The sequence below is a fragment of the Dermacentor variabilis genome, chromosome 1 (assembly GCF_050947875.1).
Source record: "Dermacentor variabilis isolate Ectoservices chromosome 1, ASM5094787v1, whole genome shotgun sequence".
Classification (NCBI taxonomy): domain Eukaryota; kingdom Metazoa; phylum Arthropoda; class Arachnida; order Ixodida; family Ixodidae; genus Dermacentor; species Dermacentor variabilis.
In genome coordinates this window covers 206486352-206507230 of record NC_134568.1, presented here as the reverse complement: position 1 = coordinate 206507230, position 20879 = coordinate 206486352, and positions in this window count along the sequence as shown.

The following is a 20879-nucleotide window of genomic DNA, read 5'->3' as shown; positions in this document are numbered from 1 at the left end:
GGTTGCGCCGTAACAATATATATAATCATGACCATATAAAGCCAACAGACAATGAAGCCAAGGAACGCACCTCGGAAATTAGCTATGGTGGTAAACATAAAAAGCCAACTTAGTGGAGGGATTGATAGCCGTAGCACAATTGGTAGTGAATGAATGAAAGGACTTTATTGGAGGTCCGGCGATGACGTGAACTCGTTGCGCACCGGGCTAGTCCCCCGTCGGGACCGGAACGTCTAGCCCACCGGCCCGGTCGCGGGCACGCCGGACAGCCAGGATTTGCTTGTCTAGATCGAGGCTACGCAGAAGCGAGTCTCACTTCTCCTTGCTGAACTTGGGGTATCTCGACCCGCACTGCCAGAGAATGTGTGCTAGAGTGGAGGTCTGACCGCAGGATGGGCAGGCGTCTTCGTGATAGACGTCGGGGTAAACTTCGTGTAGAACGGCCAGACACGGATATGTGCAGGTCTGTAAGAGTCTAAGAGAAACGGCTTGCGCCCTATTCAACTTAGGGTGAGGGGGTGGAAAGACCCTTCTAGACATGTAGAAGAATTTCGTAACATCGTTGTGCGTGGCGGGTGCGTCCCTGTGACCGTAGGGGAGAGGAGAGCCGGCGCTCCTTACAGAGGAAGCGCGGTCAGTGAGGTCTCGCGCTGCCTCGTGAGCAGACTCGTTGAGGTTCGGGAGAGCACCTATGTGAGCGGGAAACCAGTAAATCGAATGATGAGTGAGAGCATACGGACTCGAAACGCTAAGACGAGCAGCTTGCTCGGCGATACAACCCTTCTGAAAAGCCCTTACTGCGGTTTTGGAATCGCTATAGATCTCAGACCCACGACCGTCTAGCAGGGCGAGGGCGATGGCGGCTTGCTTGGCAACTTCGGGGTCTGAAGTGCGAATCGAGGCGCTATGGGAAATCTTGCCGCTAGAGTCGACCACGACGACGGTAAAGGTCTTCCCATCGCTGTACTCCGTGGCGTCGACGAAGCTTGCTCTGATGTCTTGTTAGTTGATCTGTTTGAGGATGGCTGCTGCTCTGGCTTTGCGTCTGCCCTCGTTGTGGACGGGATGGACGTTTCGGGGTACGGGGGCCACTTCGAACTTCTCTCGAATGCACCTAGGGATCGAGGTACTGACCATCGAGAATTCCGCAGGGTTGTAACCCAGCTCTTCGAGGATGCGTTTACCTGCCGCTGTGGTTGTCAGGCGAGCGAGTTGGCGCGCGTTCTTGGGCTTCGGCGATCTCCTCGGCTGTGCTTTGTACCCCCAGCTTGAGGAAACCCTCGGTATAGTTCTTGATGGGTAGCCGAGAGCCCTTTTGACTACTTTGCGGATGAGAGCGTTGAGCTTGTATCGCGCCACTCTGAGCCAGTTGTGCATAGAAATCGTATACGGGAAGTGGCATAGTACGAAGGCATTGATCAGCCTGAGGAGATTGTTTTACATCATGCCTCGGTGTCGATTTGTGATTCTGCGAACGAGGCGGAAATCGTTGTCCGTGTTTGCGATGATCTTGCGGAGAGCCGCTCCGTTCCTGCCGTTGAATTCGACAACATGCCCAGGACCCGAATGACGTGGACCCTGGGTATCACCCCCTCCCCCCCCCCCTCGCCACAAGTGTGAAGACTGTTGCTGCCTTCGGAGACTGGCTTTCTATCTTTGGGTCTGCCTCCCTTCTCTTTTCTGTAAAGCAGAAGCTCCGACTTGGCGGGGATGCATCGAAGTCCTGTGGGGCGAAGATACTCCTCAATCACGTCGATCGCCTCCTGCATGGCTTCTTCGATTCTGCACTCGTAGCCGCCGGAGCACCAGATGGTGATGTCGTCGGAGTAGATGGTGTCCTTGTCGTCCTCGATGCGTGCCAACCTCTCGGAAAGACCAACCATACAGATGTTAAACAGTGTGGGGTAGATGACCGCGCCTTGAGGAGTGCCCCGTCCTCCGAGGCGCACATCTTTGGAGCGGAAGTCTCCAATGCGAAGCTTGGCCTTCCTGTACCTTAGAAAAGAGCTGACGTAGCTGTGGAATCTGGAACCGAGACCGAGGTCCTAAATGGTCTTGACGATCAAGGTGTGGAGCAGGTTGTCGAAAGCCTTCTAGAGGTCCAGACCGAGCAGAGCCTTGACGTCTCTGGAACGGCCGTCCTTGATCTCATGCTTGATTGGTTTCATGGTATCCTGCTTCGAGAGTCCGGCGTGGAAGCCGATCATGTTGTACGTGTAGACCTCGTTATCTTCGAGGTACCCGTTTAGCCTATTAGGGACGACGCGTTCCATTACCTTGCAGATGCAGGACGCTCTAGAAATCGGCTTGAGGTTCTCGATGTTCGGGGCATTGCCGGGCTTGGGAATGAGCACCGTGCAGGCCGTCTTCCATTCTGCAGGAACAACGCCGCTCTTCCAGGACTCGTTGATCTTGTCAGTCATAAAGGCGATCGACGGGTCGTAGACATTTCTCAACATTCTGTTGGTGACTCCGCCCGAACCCGGCGCAGACTTGCGCTTGAGCACGAAGATGGCCTTTCGCATAATGCGGAGGCTGTGGCTACGGCTCAAACCGGCTGCAAGTTATCTTTTCGTCCACTTTCACTTCCCTTTTAGTTATTACTTTTACATTTTAGTTTCAATCACAGCTAATTGCCGCGCTGCTTTCCTTGGCTTCATGTTTGTTAGCTTTATGTGGTCATGATTCACAATCGAGCACCTCAGTTTCCCATCTTCTTTTGTTGATATATATATATATATATATATATATATATATATATATATATATATATATATATATATATATATATAGAAGGCGCACACTTACGAAAATTGAATTTTTGATGTTTTAACGTTTCGGCCGAAACTACGGCCACTACCACGGCGCCGTTTCCCCATCCAGAAAATGGATGGGGAAACGGCGCCGCGGTAGCTTAATTGGTGGAGCATCGCACGCGTAATGCGAAGGTTGTGGGATCGTTCCCAACGTGCGGCAAGTTTTTTTTTCATCCCCTTTCATTTCCATTAATTTATCGTTTCTTTATTTTATTTATTAAGGAGAAGTAATTGCCCCTATGTTCTCCTTGGTGTCAGTGTTTATTGGCTTCTTATGGTATGATAATAAAAATCGGGCCCCTCGGTTAACCGCCTTTCTTCTCGATAATATATATATATATATATATATATATATATATATATATATATATATATATATATATATATGATATGAGAGAGAGACAGAGACAAATGCCTAAACGTATTCAGAAATTACTCCCTAATTGGTTGCCAAGTTCACACGCATTGGACATTATTCCTTTATTGAGTACTGTTTAAAGAAAATAAGGCAACCTTGAGATGACCTGAGAGGAATGATGCCTTAAATGGTGGGTGCCCCCAAGGTTTTCTTATTACCGCACTTTTATGCTATCGGCTGAGAAATGCAGTCCTGTGCGCGCAAGCTGCTTTTCTGCAGAACAATTTGGCTCCAAGACGTGCTACACATTCAACCCAACTAAGCGTGTGCCGCTGTTTTTGACGTATGCTGATGTTTCAGCAGAAACAGAAAGTCACGCGTTCTGGTGCTCGCGTTTCGTTCTGCCGCGATGCTATACCTGGGAAAGGCTGAAATGGCCGCTGCCGCAGCAAAGATGCGCGATTCGGTTTAAAGGTCAGCAGCAAAAATTCAACCAGCGCACTGCCCGTTGGGAACACATGATCGCAAGCGTTCTGCGCTGCGCTAAATGCCGGTCATCGGTGACTGGGAAAGCTGGTGCGCGAAAATGTCTCGAGCGTTGCTGAGTGAACGTGTGTGCGATTAGACGGGTTACCGAGTGCAGATTGTTTCTTATTAATGCGAAGCTTTGTGGTCGAACGTAGACCAGTTCTTCCTGCCGAGTGTCTGAGCGTTTTTGCGGGCCGATGCCGAAGGCAGCGCAGTCTAACACAGCACCTCAAACAGTGACCGAGGACTGCATTTTGAGCGCGCAGCTGTTATCAAACGCCCACACAGCGCTCAATATGACATTCAGAACCTCTAGAGCGCTGATGAAACAATGCGCCATCACTTATCACTTGACAAATTCGTTCTCGGACTAGGCACAGCGCGCCTGGATTCTTCCACAAGGGCGCATCGACGTCAGCAATGACGCATAATGAGCTCTATCCGCCCCAACCGTTGAATCCACCGCGGTAATGTCACCAGTGATGTCACCGGTCAAGACACGGTCGAAACGACTATCAGTGAACCAATGGACATTGAGTAAGTATGTCAAGTGATGCACTTATGTGTAATTGCGCATACTCTAACAATGTAAAATTGTGCACAGTCATCATCTCTAGCACGGTGATGCCATAAAAACATTTAATCTTCACAATCTTCGGTGTACATTTAGCTTGAGAAAATAGCTGCGTTTCGTGAGTAGCCTTATAGCACCAAACAACGATACTTCGCATAACGTAGCGCTCAACTAGAGTGGTGGCTGCCAAATTTTTCTTTTTTTTTCTAAATGACCCGCCGTTGAAGCGTAGTGGCTTTTACATTGCGCTGCTAAGCCCGAGGACGCGTGAGAAAATCCCGGCCGCGGCGGCAACATTTCGGTGGAGGCGACATGCAAAAACGCCCGTGTACCGTGCATGCGTGCACATTAAAGAACTCCAGGTCGTCAGAATTGTTCCGGAGTCCCCCAGTATGGCGTGCATCTTAATCATGTCGTGGTTTTGGCACGTAATTAAATATCAAGATTAAAAAGAAATGTTGAAATTTGTGAACACAACGCGCAGCGAAAAGGGGCGGGAAGCGATCTTCCAATGATGAGACGAATCGCCTTTTCGGCCTCCACATGGCGCCATGCATGACATGGCTACCGTCACACGGCATGTTTGTAGTTGGGACGACCTCGCCTGACGAGCCTGCTCGACTTGCAACTGTAGAGTTCGTTTATAAACGGGGCTACAATTCAGTGTAGGCGTGGTTTTCCATTGCCTATGTGTACACGCACGTGATGGGAGGACGTTAGAGCGACATGTGAGAACATAAATATAACATTATCAAAGCCCAACTGTAAGATTGTCGAGCAGCCTATAGCTTGCATCCCAGCATGAAGTACGTTGACACGTCATTGAAAAAAAAATAATCTGAAAAAGAAAAAAAAGGGCGACCAAAGCAAGGAAAAAAATGTGTACCTGCATACGCGCAATTTAAAAATTCGGAGCCCAGCTTGACTATCATGCGCAGCGACTGTCACTCCTGTCAGGACAGGCCGTGGCTGTCGCGACCGTTCACGTGGCTGTCTGAGATCGCGACGGCTCAAATTGTTTGTGACGGGCCAAAATTGCTGGCGTTATAAGTGGCCCGTCGATACGGAGTGGCGCTGCCGTACGCGTTTTGGCCGTCGTGTGAAATGAAGACAAATAGGAAAGAGGGGAGGGGGTTGTCTATTGCGTGGACGGAAAGAAACGCGTGCGCGCTAAAACAGGATCTTCGCGCATTTGAGTGATAGTCTAGTTCTCTTCTGCCGCTTGGAAAGTACAGCGTCGAAATGTGTTACATAGGCGGTCCCGTCGTCCCCTCATGGCTTCGTACGGCAGCGGGTGCACGCGCGCGTCCATATACGTGCAGGCAGTGGACCAGCCACCACTGCCTGGACGCCGCAACCATAGCGCTATGTACGGCATTACGAAACATCGTTCCAGCGCACAAATAAACACGGGCGAGCAGAGAAGGACAACAAGAACGGCGGAAAAAAGAACTTGATTATCTCAGCGAAAACGTGCGTGTCGCGTCAGCTAGGTAGGGCGGGAGATGTGCGAGCATGTACATGAGTGATGTGAACATTCTGCCGTCCGTTTGGTTTTTGCCGCCTTTGATGATTGTGGCCTGGTTCAAGGAAATATCTCTGAGCAGTCGCGTGCACTAGCAGCGCCTCCCTGTGTAAATATAGCCCTGTTTTCCGTGAATAAAATTTAAGACCAACGTTCTTGTTGTCCTTCTCTGCTCGTCCGTGTTTATTTGCGCGCTGGAACGATGTTTCGTAATGCTATTCACAACCAACTAGCCCAGCTGACCACTCTTAGCGCTATGTATGCACCGTCCTCGAGCGTAGAAAAGGATATGGAGGAAAGTCCATATCGACAGGCCGCTGCACGAGCAGGAGCCGATCATAACTGTAGGCACGGCGCGTACAGTGACAACGATGTTTATTTTCGCATCAGTACAGTGTAATGATACGAAGGGACGTGTGGAAAAAGCCGTCATTTCAACAGCTTGACAAAGCCGCAGGCCCCCGCATTGGCGATTACTGCAATAAGAAACACAATCAGCTCATAACTTTTGAGAAATTATACAGAAAAATTACGCAAATAACAAAAGAAAGTTGTGCACAAAAATGCAAACTTAATTATCTTACAGGAATACTTAAAATATAAGCATATATTCCTACACAGACAAATGCAATCTTCTACAGAGATTGCATTCTATAAAAAAATGCACAAGGTGTACATCATTATACAAATATTTTTGTGCTAGATGCCGGGCAAGAACGAACAAAGTAAACATACTGCTCTTGTCCAAAAAAAGGCAGCAAACCAAAAAACAATTTTTTGCTAAAAAATCAAAGAAAGAAAAAAAATTAATGAAATTCGTCTAGTTTTAAGTTGAAATAATTACGAATAGCTATAGCTTTAGAGCTAGTGTTCTCCAGTTGCATTCCTTCGCTGTTGTAATCTATTTAGTAATCTCAGTAGGTTGTTTCGAAGCGTCTGTTGTCCATTGTTAAGAACGGCCAGCTGCAGTGCAAGTTTTGCCAACCAGTTGCGACTGGGGAGGCAACATTCCGGGAGCATCACCGCACACCTCTAGCCACGGCGTGACTAAGTCGACTGTGTGTGAACAACAATACGTGCGTCCTCGACTCTCCGTCGCTGGAGCCGAGTTTGACGAAGCCGCCATTGTAACTAAACGGGCTCGGCGGACCAACTATTGTTACTGAGCCGCGAGAACGTCTTCTGACACCCCTTCCCACGCGCCGACCAAGACGCCAGACAATGAGCGGCCGGCGGGCGCGCTGCAGTTCGGGGAATAAATGCCCCTACGGTGCCTGGTCAACTCGCCTACGGGGCTTGGACGGCCGTTTCCGTCACCTGGGTATCGGGGGAGGACCGAGTGTTTAAAAACCGCTGTTGTGCGGCTGCTCAGGCCACTTTCTTAAGCAGTCATGTTAGACTGAGACTCTCTCTCAGGCAGTCATGTTAGACTGATGTACTTTCTCAAACAGTCATGTTAGACTGATATAAATACTGTAAATAAACCCATATTCCTCGTTCTCGATGAGAAGCAGTTCTTCCCTTTATCAACGTCCTCAGCGTGGATAAGTTGGACGAGGGCACGGGCCAGCTACCACCTAATTCATGCCCGACTCCAATCTTTACAACGGATCACGAGCGATGGGATTGAACCCCTAATCATAACACCATATGTTCTTACTGTTGGTACTTTGCAGCGTTTGTTTTTCCGTGTCGCATATATAGTGCTATTCTTTTCTTACTTCGCAAGTTGCTTAAGAAAACTCGATCCAGTGTTTAACTCTTGTTTATAAGCTCTATACACAGTCGATAATTGTACATTATTGCGATTGGCATCACTCTATACTTTACAAAAGATCAAGTATATGAAAGTAACCAGGGACGTATTCAATTACACGTAGAAACTTTTTTGCAACTGGCAGGAAGTTGTGCAGATCTTCTTGAGTCGTAGTAGCCCAAACTAAATGACAATAATTAAGCCGAGATTGAAAAAAAAACTGCTAAAAACCATCGTCAGAACTTTTTGTGCCACTATATGGCGATTACGATAAACAATACCAATTACCTGTGACAGTTTTACTGCTAAACAATCGACACGTGTATCCCAGAATAAGGTTCCTTGAAAGACGACACCCAATGTTTTAAAGCCGGGTGCAATAGCGATGGGCGAAGAATTTACTAGGATCGGTTTATTAACGACAGCGTTTTTATGTTACTGCGAAATATCATCGCTTTCGTTTTTTTTTTGTATTTAGCCTAAAACTATTTTGGCCTGCCTATTCGTCTAATTTCTGTAAGGTTAAATTGGCTTCATCATTAATTCATCAACTGAATTTTCTATTAAAAAGATAATGGTGTCATCAGCGTCGTCTGGTATGGCGTCATGCTGTTATGTGGGATCGCGCTGGAGGATGCACGGCGAACGCGCTATTGACGACGAATGGCAAATTTTCGCACTTTCCCGAGAGGTGTCAACAAGTTCTTTGGATAGGGAAACTTCTCAGCGTGTCGTCACTCAGCTTTTAGCTCCGATATAACCGCAATATTGAGCGGCGACGGGCCTAGAGGCGCTTCCGAGAGCCCATGTCAACTATAGGGCCGGCAGGCACACGGTAGGCATAGCTTTGGTTACTGAATGGAAAAGCACACACCTTCATTTCTTAGTCGGCACGTACTGTTTTCATAATACGTCCTCGGTCAACTTCTACCAGAACATAGGTTTCCAAGCGTGGTAATCTTAAAACACGTTTGAATAGAATAAGTTTAATGTGTGTGCACGAATAAATAAATAGCGTCATCCATTCGCAATAGTTCACCGACTTGAATTCGCGCCTTTCTTTCATATCCCAGTTTGATCATGGTTGCCGAGTTCCGAGTTCGTTGCCAAGCGCTCACTGGGAACAAACCGTTCGGAACATACACGCTATGGCATCAAGTCCTTTCTGTTTATGCGTGCAATACAAAGCGGACACTTATCTGCTATCGCAGTTGCGGTGTCCACGAAGTCGCCGCGGCTGAAGATGCATGCACTTCACCCTTGCTTCGGAAAGTTATTTTTGCAGCCGAATACTGCAGAGTGGCAGCCCGGCGACCTTAAGTCATTTGACATCGCAGAAATCCCATACAGAAAACGTTATAATTGGACTGATTCGCAATTAAGCCACTACCATTGCAAGCTGCTGCTGGGATAAAACGGAATCCACACATACGAGTGCGAGGATGGGAGCGGCGCGGTGCGCTGGTTCGAGGCTACCTTCCTCTTCGCCGCTAAAACGGTCTGTAGCGTGCAAATTTCTTCGGAACTTGACACGCGCTTTGAGGCCGCTCCGAAAATCGGTTGGCGTCTGTGCCGCCTCTACACTCGCTATGACGCGAAACAAGAGGCCATCGTCACCGATCAATCTTGTCGCGTGCACCTCTGGTTTCTCCAAATGCATTCTGGTACTGAATTACTTTCATGGCTCCGATTAAATAAACAAACAAACAAATAAATACGTTCACATCCCTCATTTGCTGGAGCAATAATGGGCTTGTCTCGCAATCTACTAGTTCTGTTCAATCATAGCTTAGTCTAACATCTTTTTTTGAAACAGCGGCACTCATGCAGCAACAGTGAAGCGTCTACACACGCACTAGCAGACGACGCGACCTAGACAAGCAATGTCTGACTGAATCTATTCGGCAGCAGTACAGTACAGGGAGGGACTTGCCATGCATCTAATAGCTTCACAATTAAGAAGAGGTGGTTGAGTGCCGTTTGAGACCGTGGCATTCTTCTTATTATTATTAATAGTAGTGGTTTGGCTATACCGCACTTCATTTCCTTGTTTCATCGACACTTCATTGTACTTCTGTCGAGTGCTGTGTTCAACACAAGCAGATGATGATTGTGCTCAACCTTGCTTGCTCCCTGTACAAATTTCTTTTCGCGTTCTGGTTCTGGTATGAAAGTTGCCAAGAAAAGCGGAGAAACACCGTCTCAGAAGGAAGTCAGGCAAGGAGACACGTTGTCTCCAATGATATTCACTGCATGCTTAGAAGTATTTCAGCTATTAGACGGGGAAACATTGGGGGTGAGGATCAACGGGGAACATCTCAGCAACGTGCACGTGGCTTGCAGATGACATTATCCTGTACCGCACCGCTGGAGATGACTTGCAACAAAGGAAGGATGACCTTAGCCAACAAACTTAGACTGTAAGTTTGAACACTAATACGCAGAATACCGTTGTCATGTTCATTAGCCTGGCAAGAGAAAGAGAATTCATGATTGGTAGTCATCCTCTAGAATTTGCGCAAGAGTACATTCATCTAGGCCAATTATAGTTACAAGAAACCTGGATAATGAGGAGAAAATCTGCAGAAGAATAGCGCATACGGGGGCTGGCATTAAGAAGTCGTAACAAGAAGCTTACCGCTATCCTTGAAACGGAAAATGTATCATCATTGCATTCTAACGGCACTATACACACACGGTGTTTCGGCGAACGCGCTCAAAAAATTTTAAGACTTGCCTATGGCAGATAGCATAATTATAGTCCGTGACCTGGTCTATTCGAAGAGGCGGACATTACTTGTACAAAAAATTGAAATGCATAATCGACTAATTAACAAAAATGCACTAACTACATTTTTAACTGATTACCTTATGGCGCTATTGAAACTTACAAATTCTAGCGGGTGAGATTGCAAGGCATATCAACTTGAAAAGAATTGTCTGGATGACACCACTTACGAGACATGCGCCGTCAAAGTTGCGGTAAAAAGGCACTGTCGTTCCACTTACTTTCTTTATAAAACGTCGTTTTATGCATTGAATCACAAAAGGAACTGGAATGCCAATGCATTTCTCCACAAAGTTCGGCAATTAGTGTCTCGCAACTGGTGTCATCCTGACAATTTGTTCCAAGTCAATCTGCTTTGCGAACTGCCCGGCTAGAATTTGTAAATTGCAGTATGTGCCATAAGGTAACTAGACAAAAACTAAGTGAATTTTTGTTAATTAGTCGATCATTCGTTTCAATTTATCGCGCAAGTAACGTCAGTCTCTTCGAGTAGTCCAGCTCATGGACTAGAATTGTACTATCTCCCACAGGCAATTTAAATTTTTTTTTAAGTGTTCGCTGAAAGCCCCGGTATATGAGGCAGAAACTTTGAGGTTAACAAAGAAGTTTGAGATGAAGCCAAGGACCACTCAACGAGTGATCTAGCAAAGAAAAAAGATAGGCGTAACGTTATGGGGCAGGAAGACAGCAGTGGGGATTATGGGGCTAGCGCGCATTCTAGTTGAGATTAACAGGAAGAAATGGGGAGCTGGGCAGACCACATAATGAGTAAGGCAGATGACCGGTGGCCTATTAGTGTAGCAGAATGGGTGCCAAAAAGGGAAGCGCAGTAATGGAGGCAGGGGTTTAGGCGGGACGATGAAAGTAGGAAATTTGCAGGCATACGGATGCGTGCAGTCAGACGGTGCAAGACTAGGGTAATTGGAGACGGCCAGAAATCGTTGTTTTTGTCTTGCAGTGGACGTAACATTATGACTGCTGCTAACAATGACGACAGCATAAATCCCCACAGAACAGGACTGGCCGACACCGACGCCAACGACGTCAGGGTGACGCCGCGTGCTCTTGCTCCGGCCGGCGTTCAAGGCCTCTTGGTGCCTGCGGCGTATACGACTTTAAATTAACTTCTGTTGTTTAGCGTGCCAAAACCCACCACGTGATTATGAGGCACGCCGTGATGGGGAACTCCGGATTAATTTTGACCACCTGGAATTCTTTAACGTGCACCTAAACCTAAGTGCACGAGCATTTCTTGCGTTCCACCCCCACAGGAATGCGGCGGCCGGGATCGAACCCGTGCCATCGTGCATAGCTGCGCCACGCCATAACAATGAGTTGCTGTGGCGGATTGCACGCGACTCTCCAAGGAATTTCGCCGGTTACGTAAACGATTGCAGTGCTGACAGCGCCCTCAGTAGGCGTCGTTTGAGACATCTCCACTCGCGCGTGTGATGTAAAGCTCCACCTTAAAGACGGAGAGGGCGGGGAAGCTGCATTGGAGGCCGCCCGTCTGTGGCCCCCGAACAGCGCGGAAGTAACAGGAGCGCTGCGCTCGCTTTGCATAATTGATCAAACATGTGTGGGCGCCGTTAATTTTAGGCGACTCTCTTAATTAGAGAATAGCTAATTGGCAGCGTCCGAAAGAAATCCGATCGCGCCTGCCTGCAGCGCGCAGGCGTGCCCGATGAGGTTGCCGGTGTGGAGGGATTGCCTGGGGTGTCTATATACACTACGCCAGACACTTGGCACCAGAGTTGCCGGAGTGCGCTGCTCCCGTATAACAACCATGGATCAAAATTATCGCACAGTTTTCGGCGTATCGGGGCGGCAGCAGCAGCACGCCTGTATCGCAGAAGCAGGCGAGAATGAATGCGTTCGTATAGCACCAAGCACTCGATAACTAGCCAGCCGTGACACGATGTTTAAGAAAGTAGGGATCTGACAGTAGAGTTGTATGACTGCTGCTGGTACGAGGAAAACAGACTCTGCTGAGGCGACCATTATGTTAGGCGCTGTATTCATCACTCTAACGTAGCATTAATGCAGTGTTTGAAAGCCTTAGCCAGAACACTTGAGCTGTGCAGTCACAGCTTCCTTGGCATTTGAAACACTCCCAAAATGCGGATCTCTGAAGGCCCTTTTAACTGTGCTGGAGGGAAGGATGGCTGGAGAGCCAAGACCGGAGAAGAGGGCGAATAATAGTTGACCTGCAGACCCAGCGTATAGGGCTGTGTGAACAAGGTCACCTACAGTATATGATTTGAAAGCTGGGCGAGTTGTTATTGTTTATATTTTACCAATAGACCGGTATGCACTGGGCCCATGGCAAGTAGGAATATACGAACTGACGCCATACCTTTACTCGATAGAATTCAATCTTTATCGATATCTTGGTGAGTATACAGGAGAAATGAACTTATAGCCAATTACTATAATTATGGCTTCAATTGTAAGGTAATAAAAATGTGCAGCACAGCAACGAGAGTATATACAGCGCAAGAAATACAGATAAGTACATGCAATTATTGGCAGCTTAATATAGTCACACAGGCGAACCGTCTACTGGTCTTGTCTAGGGAAATTATGCAACATGGCCCACTTCAGCGTCGGGTTGCCGCAGAAGCTACAATTAGCTACCACCGAACACCACGTTAGTATCGTATACGCACGTGTTCTCGGTTTCTGCGTTGACAACAAATGAATGAATGAATGAATGAATGAATGAATGAATGAATGAATGAATGAATGAATGAATGGCATACTGTGCCCAGGAACAACCCTAAGGTCTAAGTGCTGGCGCACACATGCATAGAAAATTGCATGGGGAATATAAGCAAAAAATAAATAAATAAGAACAACAATTTTGTAAAGAAGAGTGCACATGGAACAAAACGCAAGGTAAATACAATAGAAAAGAAATCACCGCCCAAGCACTCCGTACAGATGGTTAACCAGCGAAGCTGAAACATGCGGCCTCGGTGGGTTAATCATCACTGGGTTAATCCCGACGGTTCATTAAACGACGGCTTGGTAGGCTGCCGGATCCTCGGTACGCAGTTGCTGCTTGCGCTCGGCTGCACGAGCCTATTCTTGTGCCCGGACTGCAGCATCGGCACTGCGTAGACGAGCTCGTTCCCGGTTCTGCTCACGGCGTTGCTAATCGAAAGCTGCCTGCTCCTCAGGAGTGCGTATGACGTGTGGCCTACCCATTGCGGAGCCGGACGGAAACTGCTGCTCGTGCGCTCGGCTGCGACGGAGAGGAACGACGTCACTACTGGCGCAGCCAATCGCACGCCTCTCTCTCTCTCTCTTTCGTGCATGCGCATGAGGTTGCGCCGGAGGAGTTTTCGGCGTGCAGGTGACCGACGGAAGAACGAATCAGCAAGCCCCATATGCAGCTTCTCTGTAAAAGGAGGAAAATGGCAGTTGAACAATCTGTGAAACTATGAAACAACAACGCAAAGTTCGGAAAAAAACAATGAGAACGAGTTATGAAAAATATCGAGATCATGAAAGCAAGCGTTATAAAGACAGTATTTTGTGGACGGTTGAACGTTGGGGATGACAGGCAGGAACATGGATAGAAGACCATTTACTCTAATAAAGATACTTGGTCCATGGCCAACAGCGGGCCTTCAGAAAAGAGCACTTCTTACTTTGAAAAAGTTTTTCGAGGTCACAAACATTTTGGGGAAATATTAAATTTCAGTTGATCCTTATAAGCTACATGAGTGATATAAATGTTGTTCTGTTGATCATGTGGTAATATGTTGATTACGTGGGGATTATATGGTAATTATGTTTTTTTACACTATGTGTAATTGTGTTCTGTGCTTTGCAATGTAATTACTTGTGTTCTGTGTTTTGGGCATTCAACATATTTGACTTTATATGTGCGTATGTGTACTGAACTCATGCCCAAAATTTGCGATTCATGTACTGTGGGGCTATTATTTTTGTACATCTGGCGCTCTACTGAGCGCCATATTCTGGGACATTCTCTCCTTTTGCGCAAGTTTGCTTCCTTTGGTATGCGACAAGGAGTAGCCGGTGCCGCCGTAGAGGCGTCAACCTGTCCTATTATTCATTTCAATAAAGTAGAAAGAAACTTGAAACGGTCTACGTTCTCTGGTGATCTTGCGAGGAATGCAAGACATGATACAACTGATACGACTTACAATAAATAAATAAATAAATAAATAAATAAATAAATAAATAAATAAATAAATAAATAAATAAATAATGTTTACTTAACGTGCCCAGGAACAAGCCTAAGGTCTGAGTGCTGGCGCACGGTAAAAAAAGAAATAAATATACAAATACAAATACAGAATAAAGGAACATGAAATAGAAAACGAACATTATGAAAAGGATGCTATACATTCAACAAAAGCCAAAGTGAATTCACAACTGAAAGACGGAGAAAAACACGAACAATGCGTGAGAGTCAATAAAAATTAATGATAAATCCAGCCTTAAGATTATAGACCTTGAAAAAACCCATGAGGTTTTAATGCTGGCGCACAAGTATTCTAACGAAAAGATAATTTACCGCTTAAAAACAATGGATACAAGGGCAAAAGGAAAGTATGCATGCACAGCAAAGGCATTTGGGCATAATATTGGCACACGTCAAAGGACATGGAAGTTTGATAAAACAAGCTCTTATTTACCGACAATGGTAAGGTAAACCGAAAATGAAAAGTTAGTGAGGAAGTGCAATGAAAAAAAGAACGAAACTTTACAGCTATAGGTACAAACGTAAAGGAAAGTGAATAAAGAAAGGGAAAATGATTCATGTAAAATACATGTAAATGCAATACACCAAGAAAATTGAGTGTACGAGAAAAAAAGCAGCTGAAACATTATACATATCGCCAGGCAAGCTGAAATTGTACTAAAACACACTGCGAAAGAGAGCACGTACGTATATCGAGAAAAAACTAGCACACGAGAATATGAAGCTGTGAACAGAACGACAAAAGCGACTGATCAAATATATCAAGATCAGCAAAATAGCTATTATAGAGATTTTGAATTCCATGTACGACTGCAGAATGTTTGCTGTGACAAGCAGGAACGAAGAATAGTCGGTGCCACTTTCTGACTTTCAGTGATATCCGAAGCGCGGCATAATTAAGCAGCCGAGCGCAGTTCAGGATTCCGTAAAGGAGCTTATACGAGGGACGTTCCTGAAAGTAAGTTTTGACATTTTTTAACGAGAAGATGGTACACCAGAAGCAACAAACAATCGCCGTAAGAATCCACGCCCATTGCTGGTTCAACGACGGAAGGAGCGTCAGCGGTAAAGGAATCACGCATACACAGATCGCTGAAGAAGAGAGAGTAGCAGCAGACCGGCGTGCCCAAGATTATTCGAGTACAAATCACGATGGCAGACAGACGTGTGCTGACAACGTGGTCCAAAATTGAAGTGCTTGCTGTTATCCGGTATGAATGGGCACGTGGGACTAGTGTGTCTGTCATCCATGAACGCCTACAGATCGTGTATGGTGGAGAGGTCCTGTCTGAGGCCTTGCATTGCAGGGCAGCGAGTTTTACCAGAGTAGTTTCTTCAAAATTATTGCACGCTACGACAGGTGTCTCAATGTCGGTGGCGACTATGTGGAAAATAGTGCAAAGTATATAGTTCATGATGCCATGGCGCATTTTTTTGGCAATGAAGTTTCCGTCTGAAAATAAATTACGATACTTACTTTCGGAACGTTCCTCGCAGAAAAACAGAAGGCCTGCGCAACTACATAGGCGGGTAAGGGATGACAGTGAGGGTAAAGTTCAAGTTCTACAAGATTGACCAGTGCCAGCGTAAAAACGATGGCGGTAAATTGGTACGAGCTTTTAGAGCGCAGCTCTCAGGCACCCGTTCCTGAGGCGAGCGTGGGCGTAACCGAGCGAACGAGCACAGCGAAAGATGAAAGCGAACAATGAGAGCAGTAGGGGATGAAAGACGCGAGGAGGAAAGCGGAGGATGAGGTTATGTCGAAAGCGTGAGAAGAAAAGCGTAGTGCGGCGACAATGGCTACGAGATGGCGCCAGAGTAGCGTGCGTCTTAAATTGCGTCTTCTAGGAGGTCTGTCGGCGGCGGCTGCTGTCGAATCGCGCCGACGCGTCACCAACGCGCTGGCTCTCGCGATCTCCAGATTAGCGACGCAGTCGCGCCACACTTCGCTCCGTTTGCAATGTGCCGCACGAGACCGATTGTCTGCGCCAGCCAACATATCGCGAAATGAAAACGCGCGTAGAGCTGCGCTCAAATTTCGCATTCGGGAGTATCGTAATTGTCGGTGAATATTTTTCTGAGCTCTTTCTAGTCTATCACTATGGGATTTGCATGTTGCATTACACGCCGCCGATGCGTATTCAAGTTGGGTGAGACGAAAGCCTGATACAACTTTAGGAAAGGAGTGGGAGATTTGAATTCACGCGAGATGGGGGGGGGGGGCGGCAAATAGAACCTAGAGAGTGCAGGGCACGCCTAACAATGCGTTCAGTATGAGATGAAAAGGTTAATAAGGCATTAAAGAGTACACCGAGATCATTGACCTAAGCAACCCTACTAAGAGGAAAACAGTCCGCAGGATAAGAAAACAGAGTAGCTTCGGTTTTGCGAGTAAAGGTGATAATCTCGGTTTTAGAAGCGTTGAGGCTGAGACGATTAGTTTTGCGCCATTCTGCAAACGGCAACAGGTCAGAAGGGATAATTCAGCAGTTGAGTTGAGTTGAGTTGAGTGGTTGTAGGCTACCGGTGGGATTAGCCTTGCAGTTGCTGCCGGCAATTGCTCCACCGTAGCGACACTTAAAATAAATAAATCACATAAATAAGGCACATACCTCACAATTAGAAATAGTCACTCCTAAGGTCACCATGTGGAGGCCAAATCCGTGTCCTGCAGGTAATTTAAAAGAAGGCGGGAAACCTCCTTCCTACGCGACTGGTTCCCGCGCGGAAAAACAATGTCCTGACGAGAACCGTGAGGAACTCCTGTCTTCTTGAGGGACCCGAATAACACACTCCTTTCCGCGTTATACAGAGTACAGCACATAAGGTAATGTCCAATGGTACCACACCACATGTTGAACACAATGGAGACAACGCCAGGACAGTCTTATACATCCACGCAGGGGTACGAGCAGAGCCCGTGCAAATACGGAACAGTAAAGTGGCTTGGTTTCTTGTGAGACCCTTGGTCACACATCGCTTGTGAGGTGAGCTCCACAAAGAACTGAAGTGGCACAACACCGCTTCTCTGAAGAGTCTCTTGTCCACTTGAGGCACTTTTCTCCATGGATTCCCAGGCAGCGCTCTATGGTCGAGGCTGTTCGCCATCTCGTTGCCTATGATACCTATGTGCACAATCTCCATATCAAAGGCTTTTCCATACGTTTAATTCAACAGTCATCAATAGTGTCAGTATCTTTGAAAATACTGATGTCATCGGTGTACTGAAGAAAGGACGACTGCCGGATAACGGAAGAAACATTGTTGACAAATACTAAGAACAGGAAGGGTCTTAATGCGGAGCCTTGAGGGACACCGCTAGTGGCCTTGTACATAAAAGATGACTGTTCATTTACGCTAACATGGCAGGACCACTCTAGAAGATAGCTGCGAAGAGAGCAACAACTGAGGCATCACTTCCATGGTGTCTAAGAGTTACAAGGAGTATTGGATGGCTGAACACATCAAAAGCTTTGCTGAGGTCGCAGTACACGGCATCCACTTGCCCCCTCTGGAATACCGGCGCAGAGATCTGTGTCATGAAGCTCGCAAGAATAGCTACTGTTGAGCGACCATAAAGCAATCCGTGTTGGTTTGGAGTGAACAAGCTCTTTACACTAGAGTACACTATGGTCTGAAGGGCAAGCTAAAAAATCTTGGATGCGGCACTGAGGAGTCACATCGGCATCTAGTGCGAGGCACCTATTTTCGAGCCAGACATAAATAGAGGGAAAACACGAGAAGTTTTTCAAATGCGTGGAAAGGTGACCATGAGGGTTTTAAACGTCGGATGCGTTCATGGATGAGCTTCTCATCAAACAACACTGTACTGGGCAAGTCAAGCTTGCTGCTGGCAGGTACTATTGTTGATATCAAAAGTAATATTTATATTCAAGAAAAATAAGCAGCAAAACAGCCAGCAACAGCTGAGACTTCTACACCATTTGAGTCAAGCAGGCGAAAAGACTCCGCGTTCACTGGAGCGATTCCGGATATATTTCCAAATATCAGCCGGCCGTTCAGAGGTGCTGTTTTCCAGGAAAGTTATATACGAATCGTGATCTCGCTTGTAGAGACGTTTTTAAAGAACTCTAAAAAGACGCAATTGCTGCCCCAAGTCATTATCTTGTGAGCGTTTAGCTTTTCTGTGCGCACGGTCTTCATGCTTCAAAACATTTATCATTTCAAACGAGGACCGATAAGAATACCTTGAGCACTCAGAGACATATCTCCGCATGCCGTCAAGGATCCATGATTTGGCAAGACTGCTGTTCAGTATCCACTATGCCAGTTACCCGAGACCAGTCGGCGTTAGAAAATAAGTATGTAGATCAACGCAGTCACCACGCTTGAAAGCAAAGCAAAGGCATCTGGTGGTACCGCTAGAAGTACTGTGTCTAAAGGCAGACACAAAGGTCGTTATTTATAGTCGCGCATGAAACTTTTAGGGACGCACATGAGGGATGTCAGAACGGGACACCTGTACATCTCTGCGCATTCATAAGGCATAAGTCTAGCACGTTACCACAGCAGCTCTTGATCGAGTTGTAATGCTGCTGAGTGGAATTAAAGACCAGAAAGTATAACAATAAGCCGCATTTGTTCTCTATGCAGCGGTTGCTGTGAGATGTATGCATGCGGCCGGTGTGGTAAAACCGCCGAGGGGTAGTAGGCTGCATTTACTGTGGGAGGATATTACGCATTCAATTGATGCAATGACTCCATGAAAGATTAGAGGAGGTACATACGGCGGTACATAAGAGGATCAAATTATCGATTCCTCGGTACGCTCTAAGGTGATTTCAACCTGTATGAATTCTCGTGTGGTTTCTATGTCCGTACGCGGAACACGTTTCAAGGAACTCAAAGTTCCAATCAATACACCACCGCTTTTTTATTTTGGCCCACTAAGGTCTCGGTCACTGCGGAAGACATTGTATTGAGGTGGGAAGAAATCCGAAGATTGTATGCTACTGCACAGCCAAGTTTCGATAACTACAATTATAGGAAAAGAGGAAGCAAAAAAACTTTGGCGTAGAATTCACGGGCTTTAGTACGAAGGCCGCGAGTGTTTTGATGGAAAATATCCAACTTACATGGCACTTTGACGGTGAGGGATTTATCTGATGGATGCAGCATATCGTCCTGAAGCACCCCACGGGATGTCTTGAAGAGGCAACCAATTGGCCACATTGCTCCATCGTTTTGGTGCTTGAAGGGTTCATCGTCGACGGTTATGTGAAAAGACGAATACATTTCATCCAGGGAGGAGAGATGCGCACAGATTCAAGGTGTTTCGTGAGGTGGGCAGATATTGTATCGAGGCTCAGTTTGGAGACGAAGATAGCATTTAGTCGCAGCGATCGTTTAGTTATAGACAAAAGTTGTCGTCGTTAGGGCTCTGGTTGGTGCAGGACTTTTCTTTCTGGCTTTTTAGCAGTCTCATCCGCCTCGGTGGCATTGCCTGCGGAGGAAACGTGAGCAGGCGGAAAAACCACACCAAGTTGTTCATCTGCTTGTTGTTGGTCTTTGATGATGGTTTATTTGGCTGAAGTAAAAGAGAATGACACCTTGGACTGGACAGGCGGTAGCCCGGATGGGACAGCCGCACGCCGCCATAGTTTGTCACGCCGGCAGTGAACTTCTGCGCGGAGGGAGGCGACGACTAGAGCGTGTTGTTCCACGCGTCGTGAATGGCCCTTGCGCAGGCGTTCAGTCGCCTCTCGCAGCTGGAAACCTCGTCACTTAGGAACGCGATCCCTTTCATCGCGTTGAAGAAAAATAGGCGCCGGCCGGCCTCGTCACCACCAAGGTCACCCGGTCGGGCAGTGAGGGAGAGAGGGGGGGCCTGTTTCGCTTGTTTTCAGTAGGCCTACAGCACATCGTTGGGACATATCGCAGATGCATAATAATAATAATAATAATAATAATAATAATAATAATAATAATAATAATAATAATAATAATAATAATAATAATAATAATAATAATAATAATAATTTATTTAATGCCTCCAGGAGCAACACTGAGGACTGGGTGCTGGTGCACAGAAAATCAAAAACGAGAAAATAGCTGGATCAGCAGCTACATAATGAACAACAATACAGCAATCACACACAACTGAGAGACAGAGAATATGTACGAGGAAGAGAGAAACTATGAAAAATCAGAAGAGCGTAGCTAGAAAGAAGGCTCAAGAAAAAGTGCGAAGGTCGGAACAGAAAGAAGACAACACGTTGTGAAAGGCATGAAGATGGAGAAAATGACAGTTGTGAATATTCTACATTCTGTAGA